The sequence below is a fragment of the Oncorhynchus gorbuscha genome, linkage group LG24, assembly GCF_021184085.1.
Source record: "Oncorhynchus gorbuscha isolate QuinsamMale2020 ecotype Even-year linkage group LG24, OgorEven_v1.0, whole genome shotgun sequence".
Taxonomy (NCBI): Eukaryota; Metazoa; Chordata; class Actinopteri; order Salmoniformes; family Salmonidae; genus Oncorhynchus; species Oncorhynchus gorbuscha.
This window is the reverse complement of record NC_060196.1, coordinates 57,031,955-57,043,616: the sequence shown is the minus strand read 5'-3', so window position 1 is coordinate 57,043,616 and position 11,662 is coordinate 57,031,955.

Sequence of the window (11,662 nt, the reverse complement as noted above, 5' to 3'; positions counted from 1 at the left end):
ACATAGTTGCAGTACAAAGTCTTGGTACTGTAATACATTGAGTCACAGTACCCCATTGTCGGGCTGATGCTAAGAGAAGACATGACTCCATCAGCAGATGCTGTTATGCCTGTGTGTCTCAAATCATGACGGCTGCCACTGTGTGTTCCGCTATGACCCATCACCTAATGAAAAAGGTCACGGTATATTTTTATGCTAAGAGAAATAGCTCACTAACGAACAATGCGTGGAAGATGTGGCAGTTTTTATCTGTAAAACAGATTGTTCACATAATTGCCGCACTTCAAATGACACACTATTGCTTACAGGGCGCACTTCATGGTCTAAAGTATTGCATTACGTAGGAAAGATGGTGTCATTTTGGACAAAGACTGGCCTGTACTGTATGCATATGAGGGATATTAAGGATGGTACGATGGCACCCCAGTGAATGTCTCATTTTAAGGACATGCTGCACAGGCCAAGCTATTTTGCCAGGATGAAATACTGTGATTAAGGTAGATTTTTTTTTGTGGACTAGACCTAATTGGATCTTCTTACATTGCAAAATGTATATATTGATACACAATGTGTTCACTGTGCGAATAGCTGTTCATATGTTTTGATTTTTGTCATTGTTGCTTTTTTGGTCTTTCAGAAAACTATACAAGGCGGTTGAAATATATGAATGACTCCCATTGTTTAAAATTGCATTTTTTATAACGGTGGCCAAATTGCGTAAAGGAAGAAGTAGGAAGACATTCAGTCTTTCTACCGTCTACCGTCGGTCACGCAAAGAAGCTTAGTACACTTTCTGACGTCCTCGCTGTCACTTGTCACAGTGTGTGTTGTCAGTCATGACTTCCATTGAAAGGTGGTTCTGTCCCGTGAGAGAACCTCACCATCACATCACCTGTAGAGTGACAACTCACCCATTATGACTCACGTCGTTCCACTGCACCAACATAGCCCATTCTGACCAATATAACTTTGGTTTAACGTTTATGTTGGTGTCTTTCTTGACTGGATCTTATTTGAGTGTGAATATAGTCACATATGTGACTAACACTAAATGTGTTTCCATGACCTTGTCCGTGACCTTCCATGCATAATAATGTCATTATTCTAATTATTAGGGTAGAAAAAAATAGATTGACCTCGGTATCTAATATTAAAACGTGTAGGCTATTAGGAGCTCAGTAACACAGCCTACAGAAGATGGTAATTCAGCACAGATACGGTCTAAACTCCCACACGTCTGCCTCATTTTCTCTCTACAAGAGTCATTTGCATTCAACACTCTCTTCCCACCCACAGAGCTAGATTGTAACGATTCTCGTTGGTGGAAGGAGAGGAGGACCAAAATTCAGCGTGGTAAGTGTTCGTCATATTTTAACTGAAAAACTGAACACTACACAAAATAACAACGAAGAGAAAACGAAACAGTTCTACCAGGTGAACAGACACCAAACAGAAATTAAACACCCACAACCAAAATAGGGAAAACAGGCTACCTAAGTATGATTCTTAATCAGAGACCACGAACGACACCTGCCCCTGATTGAGAACCACACTAGACAAACGCGTAGAAATATAACATAGAAAAAAGAACATAGACTACCCACCCCAACTCACACCCTGACCAACCTAACACAAAGACATAAAAAAAGGAACTAAGGTCAGAACGTGACATAGATGTTTAATTATTGCGGAGAAAGAGAGCATGAGGATGTGATATGAAATCCTTTATACCACTGCTTTTCTTCCACACTGTCTGTTAATGTGTTGGTTGTTAATGTGTTGGTTGTTGATGTGTTGATGTGTTGGTTGTTGATGTGTTGGTTGTTAATGTGTTGGTTGTTGATGTGTTGATGTGTTAATGTGTTGGTTGTTGATGTGTTGGTTGTTGATGTGTTAATGTGTTGTTTATGTGTTGATGTGTTAGTTGTTAATGTGTTGGTTGTTAATGTGTTGGTTGTTAATGTGTTAATGTGTTGGTTGTTGATGTGTTGGTTGTTAATGTGTTGGTTGTTGATGTGTTGGTTGTTGATGTGTTAATGTGTTGGTTGGTGATGTGTTAGTTGTTAATGTGTTGGTTGTTGATGTGTTGTTTGTTAATATTTTGGTTGTTGATGTGTTGGTTGTTGATGTGTTGGTTGTTAATGTGTTGGTTGTTAATGTGTTGGTTGTTGATGTGTTGGTTGTTAATGTGTTGGTTGTTGATGTGTTGGTTGTTAATGTGTTGGTTGTTAATGTGTTGGTTGTTGATGTGTTGGTTGTTGATGTGTTGGTTGTTGATGTGTTGGTTGTTGATGTGTTGTTTGTTAATGTGTTGGTTGTTAATGTGTTGGTTGGTGATGTGTTGGTTGTTAATGTGTTGGTTGTTGATGTGTTGTTTGTTAATGTGTTGGTTGTTAATGTGTTGGTTGGTGATGTGTTGGTTGTTAATGTGTTGGTTGTTGATGTGTTGGTTGTTAATGTGTTGGTTGTTGATGTGTTGATGTGTTGGTTGTTAATGTGTTGGTTGTTAATGTGTTGGTTGTTGATGTGTTGGTTGTTAATGTGTTGGTTGTTAATGTGTTGGTTGTTAATGTGTTGGTTGTTAATGTGTTGGTTGTTAATGTGTTGATGTGTTGGTTGTTAATGTGTTGGTTGTTGATGTGTTGGTTGTTAATGTGTTGGTTGTTAATGTGTTGGTTGTTGATGTGTTGGTTGTTAATGTGTTGGTTGTTGATGTGTTGATGTGTTGGTTGTTAATGTGTTGATGTGTTGGTTGTTAATGTGTTGGTTGTTGATGTGTTGGTTGTTAATGTGTTGGTTGTTAATGTGTTGGTTGTTAATGTGTTGGTTGTTAATGTGTTGATGTGTTGGTTGTTAATGTGTTGGTTGTTGATGTGTTGGTTGGTGATGTGTTAATGTGTTGGTTGGTGATGTGTTGGTTGTTAATGTGTTGATGTGTTGGTTGTTAATGTGTTAATGTGTTGGTTGTTAATGTGTTGGTTGTTAATGTGTTGATGTGTTGGTTGTTAATGTGTTGGTTGGTGATGTGTTGGTTGTTGATGTGTTGTGTGTTAATGTGTTGGTTGTTAATGTGTCGGTTGTTAATGTGTTGGTTGTTAATGTGTTGGTTGTTAATGTGTCGGTTGTTAATGTGTTGGTTGTTAATGTGTTGGTTGTTAATGTGTTGATGTGTTGGTTGTTAATGTGTTAATGTGTTGGTTGGTGATGTGTTGGTTGGTGATGTGTTAATGTGTTGGTTGTTAATGTGTTGGTTGTTAATGTGTTGATGTGTTGGTTGTTAATGTGTTGGTTGGTGATGTGTTGGTTGTTAATGTGTTGATGTGTTGGTTGTTAATGTTGTTAATGTGTTGGTTGTTAATGTGTTGGTTGTTAATGTGTTGGTTGGTGATGTGTTGGTTGTTGATGTGTTGATGTGTTGGTTGTTGATGTGTTGGTTGTTGATGTGTTGGTTGTTAATGTGTTGGTTGTTGATGTGTTGGTTGTTAATGTGTTGGTTGTTGATGTGTTGGTTGTTAATGTGTTGGTTGTTAATGTGTTGGTTGTTAATGTGTTGGTTGTTGATGTGTTAATGTGTTGGTTGTTGATGTGTTGGTTGTTAATGTGTTGGTTGTTAATGTGTTGGTTGTTAATGTGTTGGTTGTTAATGTGTCGGTTGTTGATGTGTTAATGTGTTGGTTGTTAATGTGTTGGTTGTTGATGTGTCGGTTGTTGATGTGTTGGTTGTTAATGTGTTGGTTGTTGATGTGTTGATGTGTTGGTTGTTAATGTGTTGATGTGTTGGTTGTTAATGTGTTGGTTGTTGATGTGTTGGTTGTTAATGTGTTGGTTGTTAATGTGTTGGTTGTTGATGTGTTGATGTGTTGGTTGTTAATGTGTTGATGTGTTGGTTGTTAATGTGTTGGTTGTTGATGTGTTGGTTGTTAATGTGTTAATGTGTTGGTTGGTGATGTGTTGGTTGTTAATGTGTTGGTTGTTGATGTGTTGGTTGTTGATGTGTTGGTTGTTAATGTGTTGGTTGTTGATGTGTTGGTTGTTAATGTGTTGGTTGTTAATGTGTTGGTTGTTGATGTGTTGGTTGTTAATGTGTTGGTTGTGATGTGTTGGTTGTTAATGTGTTGGTTGGTGATGTGTTAATGTGTTGGTTGGTGATGTGTTAATGTGTTGGTTGGTGATGTGTTGGTTGTTAATGTGTTGGTTGGTGATGTGTTAATGTGTTGGTTGGTGATGTGTTGGTTGTTAATGTGTTGGTTGGTGATGTGTTAATGTGTTGGTTGGTGATGTGTTAATGTGTTGGTTGGTGATGTGTTGGTTGTTAATGTGTTGAAGTGTTGGTTGTTAATGTGTTAATGTGTTGGTTGGTGATGTGTTGGTTGTTAATGTATTGGTTGGTGATGTGTTGGTTGTTGATGTGTTGGTTGTTAATGTGTTGATGTGTTGGTTGTTAATGTGTTGGTTGGTGATGTGTTGGTTGTTAATGTGTTGATGTGTTGGTTGTTGATGTGTTGGTTGGTGATGTGTTGATGTGTTGGTTGTTAATGTGTTGGTTGGTGATGGTTGATGTTGGTTGTTAATGTGTTGATGTGTTGGTTGTTGATGTGTTGGTTGATAATGTGTTGGTTGTTGATGTGTTGATGTGTTGGTTGTTAATGTGTTGATGTGTTGGTTGTTAATGTATTGGTTGGTGATGTGTTGGTTGTTAATGTGTTGGTTGTTAATGTGTTGGTTGTTGATGTGTTGGTTGGTGATGTGTTGGTTGTTGATGTGTTGGTTGTTAATGTATTGGTTGGTGATGTGTTGGTTGTTGATGTGTTGGTTGTTAATGTGTTGATGTGTTGGTTGTTGATGTGTTGGTTGATAATGTGTTGGTTGTTGATGTGTTGATGTGTTGGTTGTTAATGTGTTGATGTGTTGGTTGTTAATGTGTTGTTTGTTAATGTGTTGGTTGTTGATGTGTTAATGTGTTGGTTGTTAATGTGTTGATGTGTTGGTTGTTAATGTGTTGGTTGTTGATGTGTTGGTTGTTGATGTGTTGGTTGTTGATGTGTTGGTTGTTAATGTTGATGTGTTTGTGTTGGTTGATGTGTTGGTTGTTGATGTGTTGGTTGTTAATGTTGTTGATGTGTTGTTGTTGTTGATGTGTTGGTTGATAATGTGTTGGTTGTTGATGTGTTGATGTGTTGGTTGTTAATGTGTTGATGTGTTGGTTGTTAATGTGTTGTTTGTTAATGTGTTGGTTGTTGATGTGTTAATGTGTTGGTTGTTAATGTGTTGATGTGTTGGTTGTTGATGTGTTGGTTGTTGATGTGTTGGTTGTTGATGTGTTGGTTGTTAATGTGTTGGTTGTTGATGTGTTGGTTGTTAATGTGTTGGTTGTTAATGTGTTGGTTGTTGATGTGTTGGTTGTTAATGTGTTGGTTGTTAATGTGTTGGTTGTTAATGTGTTGGTTGGTGATGTGTTAATGTGTTGGTTGGTGATGTGTTGGTTGTTAATGTGTTGGTTGGTGATGTGTTAATGTGTTGGTTGGTGATGTGTTGGTTGTTAATGTGTTGGTTGTTGATGTGTTAATGTGTTGGTTGATGTGTTGATGTGTGTTGGTTTAATGTGTTGGTTGGTTGATGTGTTGGTTGTTAATGTGTTGATGTGTTGGTTGTTAATGTTTGTTAATGTGTTGGTTGGTGATGTGTTTGGTTGGTTGATGTGTTAATGTGTTGGTTGTTATGTGTTGGTTGTTGATGGTTGTTGATGTGTTGATGTGTTGGTTGTTAATGTGTTGGTTGGTGATGTGTTGGTTGTTAATGTGTTGATGTGTTGGTTGTTAATGTGTTGGTTGGTGATGTGTTGATGTGTTGGTTGTTAATGTATTGGTTGGTGATGTGTTGGTTGTTGATGTGTTGGTTGTTAATGTGTTGATGTGTTGGTTGTTAATGTGTTGATGTGTTGGTTGTTAATGTATTGGTTGGTGATGTGTTGGTTGTTAATGTGTTGGTTGTTAATGTGTTGGTTGTTGATGTGTTGGTTGTTGATGTGTTGGTTGTTGATGTGTTGGTTGTTAATGTGTTGGTTGTTGATGTGTTGATTGTTGTTGATGTGTTAATGTGTTGGTTGTTGATGTGTTGATGTGTTTTGTTGTTGATGTGTTGGTTGTTAATGTGTTGGTTGTTGATGTGTTGATGTGTTGGTTGTTAATGTGTTGATGTGTTGGTTGTTAATGTTGTTGTTTTGTTAATGTGTTGGTTGTTGATGTGTTAATGTGTTGGTTGTTAATGTGTTGATGTGTTGGTTGTTAATGTGTTGGTTGTTGATGTGTTGGTTGTTGATGTGTTGGTTGTTAATGTATTGGTTGGTGATGTGTTGGTTGTTGATGTGTTGGTTGTTAATGTGTTGATGTGTTGGTTGTTGATGTGTTGGTTGATAATGTGTTGGTTGTTGATGTGTTGATGTGTTGGTTGTTAATGTGTTGATGTGTTGGTTGTTAATGTGTTGTTTGTTAATGTGTTGGTTGTTGATGTGTTAATGTGTTGGTTGTTAATGTGTTGATGTGTTGGTTGTTGATGTGTTGGTTGTTGATGTGTTGGTTGTTGATGTGTTAATGTGTCGGTTGTTGATGTGTTAATGTGTTGGTTGTTGATGTGTTGGTTGTTAATGTGTTGGTTGTTGATGTGTTGGTTGTTAATGTGTTGGTTGTTGATGTGTTGATGTGTTGGTTGTTAATGTGTTGATGTGTTGGTTGTTAATGTGTTGATGTGTTGGTTGTTAATGTGTTGTTTGTTAATGTGTTGGTTGTTGATGTGTTGGTTGTTAATGTGTTGATGTGTTGGTTGTTAATGTGTTGGTTGTTAATGTGTTGGTTGTTGATGTGTTGGTTGATAATGTGTTGGTTGTTAATGTGTTGGTTGTTAATGTGTTGGTTGTTAATGTGTTGGTTGTTGATGTGTTGGTTGTTGATGTGTTGATATGTTGGTTGTTAATGTGTTGGTTGTTAATGTGTTGGTTGTTGATGTGTTGTTTGATAATGTGTTGGTTGTTAATGTGTTGGTTGTTGATGTGTTGGTTGTTGATGTGTTGGTTGTTGATGTGTTGATGTGTTGGTTGTTGATGTGTTGGTTGATAATGTGTTGGTTGTTGATGTGTTGATGTGTTGGTTGTTGATGTGTTGGTTGATAATGTGTTGGTTGTTAATGTGTTGATGTGTTGGTTGTTAATGTGTTGGGTGTTGATGTGTTAATGTGTTGGTTGTTGATGTGTTGGTTGTTGATGTGTTGGTTGTTAATGTGTTGGTTGTTAATGTGTTGGTTGTTAATGTGTTGGTTGTTAATGTGTTGGTTGTTAATGTGTTGGTTGTTGATGTGTTGATGTGTTGGTTGTTAATGTGTTGGTTGTTAATGTGTTGGTTGGTGATGTGTTGGTTGTTGATGTGTTGATGTGTTGGTTGTTAATGTGTTGGTTGTTGATGTGTTGGTTGTTAATGTGTTGGTTGTTGATGTGTTGGTTGTTAATGTGTTGGTTGTTGATGTGTTAATGTGTCGGTTGTTGATGTGTTGGTTGTTGATGTGTTAATGTGTTGGTTGTTGATGTGTTGGTTGTTGATTTGTTAATGTGTTGGTTGTTGATGTGTTGATGTGTTGGTTGTTGATGTGTTAATGTGTTGGTTGTTGATGTGTTGGTTGTTGATGTGTTGATGTGTTGGTTGTTGATGTGTTAATGTGTTGGTTGGTGATGTGTTGGTTGTTGATGTGTTGGTTGTTAATGTGTTGGTTGTTGATGTGTTGATGTGTTGGTTGTTGATGTGTTGGTTGTTAATGTGTTGGTTGTTGATGTGTTGATGTGTTGGTTGTTGATGTGTTGATGTGTTGGTTGTTAATGTGTTGGTTGTTAATGTGTTGGTTGTTGATGTGTTGGTTGTTAATGTGTTGGTTGTTGATGTGTTGGTTGTTAATGTGTTGGTTGTTGATGTGTTGATGTGTTGGTTGTTGATGTGTTGATGTGTTGGTTGTTAATGTGTTGGTTGTTGATGTGTTGGTTGTTAATGTGTTGGTTGTTAATGTGTTGGTTGTTGATGTGTTGGTTGTTAATGTGTTGGTTGTTGATGTGTTGGTTGTTAATGTGTTGGTTGTTGATGTGTTGGTTGTTAATGTTGTTGATTGTTGATGTGTTGGTTGTTGATGTGTTGGTTGTTGATGTGTTGGTTGTTGATGTGTTGGTTGTTAATGTGTTGGTTGTTGATGTGTTGGTTGTTGATTGTTGGTTGTTGATGTGTTGGTTGTTATGTGTTGGTTGTTGATGTGTTGGTTGTTAATGTGTTGGTTGTTAATTGTTGGTTGTTGATGTGTTGGTTGTTGATGTGTTGTTGTTGATTGTTGTTGTTAATGTGTTGGTTGTTGATGTGTTGGTTGTTGATGTGTTGGTTGTTGATGTGTTGGTTGTTAATGTGTTGGTTGTTGATGTGTTAATGTGTTGGTTGTTGATGTGTTAATGTGTTGGTTGTTGATGTGTTGATGTGTTGATGTGTTAATGTGTTGGTTGTTGATGTGTTGGTTGTTGATGTGTTGGTTGTTGATGTGTTGGTTGTTAATGTGTTGGTTGTTGATGTGTTAATGTGTTGGTTGTTGATGTGTTGGTTGTTGATGTGTTGGTTGTTGATGTGTTGGTTGTTGATGTGTTGGTTGTTGATGTGTTGGTTGTTAATGTGTTGGTTGTTGATGTGTTAATGTGTTGGTTGTTGATGTGTTGGTTGTTGATGTGTTGGTTGTTGATGTGTTGGTTGTTAATGTGTTGGTTGTTGATGTGTTGGTTGTTGATGTGTTGGTTGTTGATGTGTTAATGTGTTGGTTGTTGATGTGTTGGTTGTTGATGTGTTGGTTGTTGATGTGTTGGTTGTTGATGTGTTAATGTGTTGGTTGTTGATGTGTTGATGTGTTGATGTGTTGGTTGTTGATGTGTTAATGTGTTGGTTGTTGATGTGTTGGTTGTTGATGTGTTAATGTGTTGGTTGTTGATGTGTTGATGTGTTGATGTGTTGGTTGTTAATGTGTTGGTTGTTAATGTGTTGGTTGTTGATGTGTTAATGTGTTGGTTGTTGATGTGTTAATGTGTTGGTTGTTGAAGACCTGCCTCTTGCCAGTCTGGATATACAGATCTAGAAGTGTGGATTTGACAGTAGATATTGGAAGAGATGATCTGTTTTCAGAAGTCTCCAGGAGCATTGGGTTGTCATAACGACCAATTCGTCAGAACTTGCGGGTCCTTTTGGGGGACAGCCTTGGTTTAGCCAAGTCGCAGAGAAGCAATCTGCATAACCCAACAAAACCCCCATCCTCTTGTAGATAGACCAGAGTCACACACTGGATGGCACCCTATTCCCTATATAGTGCACTACTCTTGACCTGCAGCTGGACGCTGATCAAAAAGAAGTGCACTATTTAGGGAACAGGATGCCTCTTGGGACACAGCCGCAGTCTGATTTGGAAAGTTTGAGAGTCATCCCTCCTATCCGCCACAAGGCTGACCCCTGACCTGCCTCGAGACGAGAAGCCCCAGCATTCCAAGGCGTGGCTAATGACACCTCAAATTTTCACAATGTTCCAATAAAAAGCCAAATGTGGATCTTGTTACAGAGGGGGACTTCTTCAGCTGCCTCCACAGCAGTCGTAGCGAAGGGTTATTAATAAACTGATGTGGTTTTGGTATAAAAAAGCACAGCTGCCCCCCAGAACTGTCCTGCAGAACAATGGCCTCTTATGTGACTGGACTGAGAAGAACACGGGCTCTTGTGGTTTGGGCCTACTACCCCCTAGCCTTTGCCTGCTTCCCAAATGGCACCCTATCCCCTATGTAGTGCACTACTTTTGACCAGAGCCCTGGGCACTAGGTAGGGAATAGGGTGCCGTTTGGGAAGCATCCTATGTTTAAGAGTTTTTATTTATTTTTATTTTTTAAATATATTTCATTCTGGTAGGTTTCAGGTAGATATTAATTGAATAGATACGAACGAGCCCTCAAACAAACTAAACTTTCACAGAGGAAGACATGCCTATAGGCTGCTCATCTCCCTTTTAGCACGTGTTCTTCATAAGGTACGTATATATTTCTGTCGTAATTAAAGTATATAGGTCGAAGTGCTTTCATTAATTTTAACCATCCATTTTCCAGTGCTATAGATCTCAAAGCGATTGGCTTCACTTGAGCACTGTACCAGAGGGTCGGGGTGACAGCCCAGCACATAACTGGGGGTGAGCTCCCAGCCATCCAGGACATACATACCAGGCGGTGTCCTAGAAAGGCCTGAAAAATTGCCAAAGACTCCAGCCACCCGTATCTATTCATCCTGTTACTGGTCACTATTACTCCTGTTTACATGTACAGTACTACTCAAACGTTTGGACACACCTACTCATTTAAGGGTTTTTCTTTAGTTGTTGTCAGGACCCGGTTACGAACCCGGGTCTCTGGAGTGAGAAACAGTCACTTAACCAACTGAGCCACGAATAGTCGGCAGAACCCAGAAGATGAGGCAGACACAGCAGTACTTGAGACGGTGTATTTAATGAAGTAAAAAGTGAAGTCCTTCAGGAAACCATGTAACTCCACAACCTCAAAAGGAATTCCACAAGAACAAAGGTAATCCTCCAAGACAAAAAGGTAAATCCACAAGGTGGAAGGTAAAGCATAAAAAGCCTCAAAAGATACTCAAAAATAAATAAACAAGAACAAAAAAAACAGAATTCCACAAGAGAGTCCACCGGGATCAACAAGAGTTCACAGAATACTAGGGCTGGGTGCTAACATACAAACACAGAGCAAAGAACTGAGGAAAACTAAGGGTTTAAATACAATCAGGGGAAACGAGGCACAGGTGCAAATAATAATGGGGATCAAGGGAAAACAAAAGGTCAAATAGCACAATGGGGGCATCTAGTGACCAAAAACCGGAACAACCCTGGCCAAATCCTGACAGTTGTTCTATTTTCTACGTTGTAGAATGATAGTGAAGACATCAAAACTATGAAATAACACATATGGAATGACGTAGTAAGCAAAAAAGTGTTGACAGCTTTGCGCACTCTTGGAATACTTTTCCAACAGTCTTGAAGGAGTTCCCACATATGCTGAGCACTTGTTGGCTGCTTTTCCTTCACTCTCCGGTCCAACTTCTCCCAAACCATTTAAATTGGGTTGAGAGTGGGTGGTTGTGGAGGCCAGGTTATCTGATGCAGCACTCCATCCCTTTCCTTGGTCAAATAGCCATTACACAGCCTGGAGGTGTGTTTTAGGTCATTGTCCTGTTGAAAAACAAATTATAATCCCACTAAGCGCAAACCAGATGGGATGGCGTATTGCTGCAGAATGCTGGGGTAGCCATGCTGGTTAAGTGTGACTTGAAAAATAAATAATTGACAGTGTCACCAGCAAAGCACCCCCACACATCACACTCCTCCTCCATGCTTCACGGTGGGAACCACACATGCGGAGATAATCCGTTCACCTACTCCGAGTCTCACAAAGACACGGTGGTTGGAACCAAAAGTCTCAAATTTGGACTCATCAGACCAAAGGACAGATTTCCACCAGTCTAATGTCCAATGCTCATGTTTCTTGGCCAAAGTAAGTTTCTTATTATTATTGGTGTCCTTTAGTGGTGTTTTCTTTGCAGCAATTAAAACC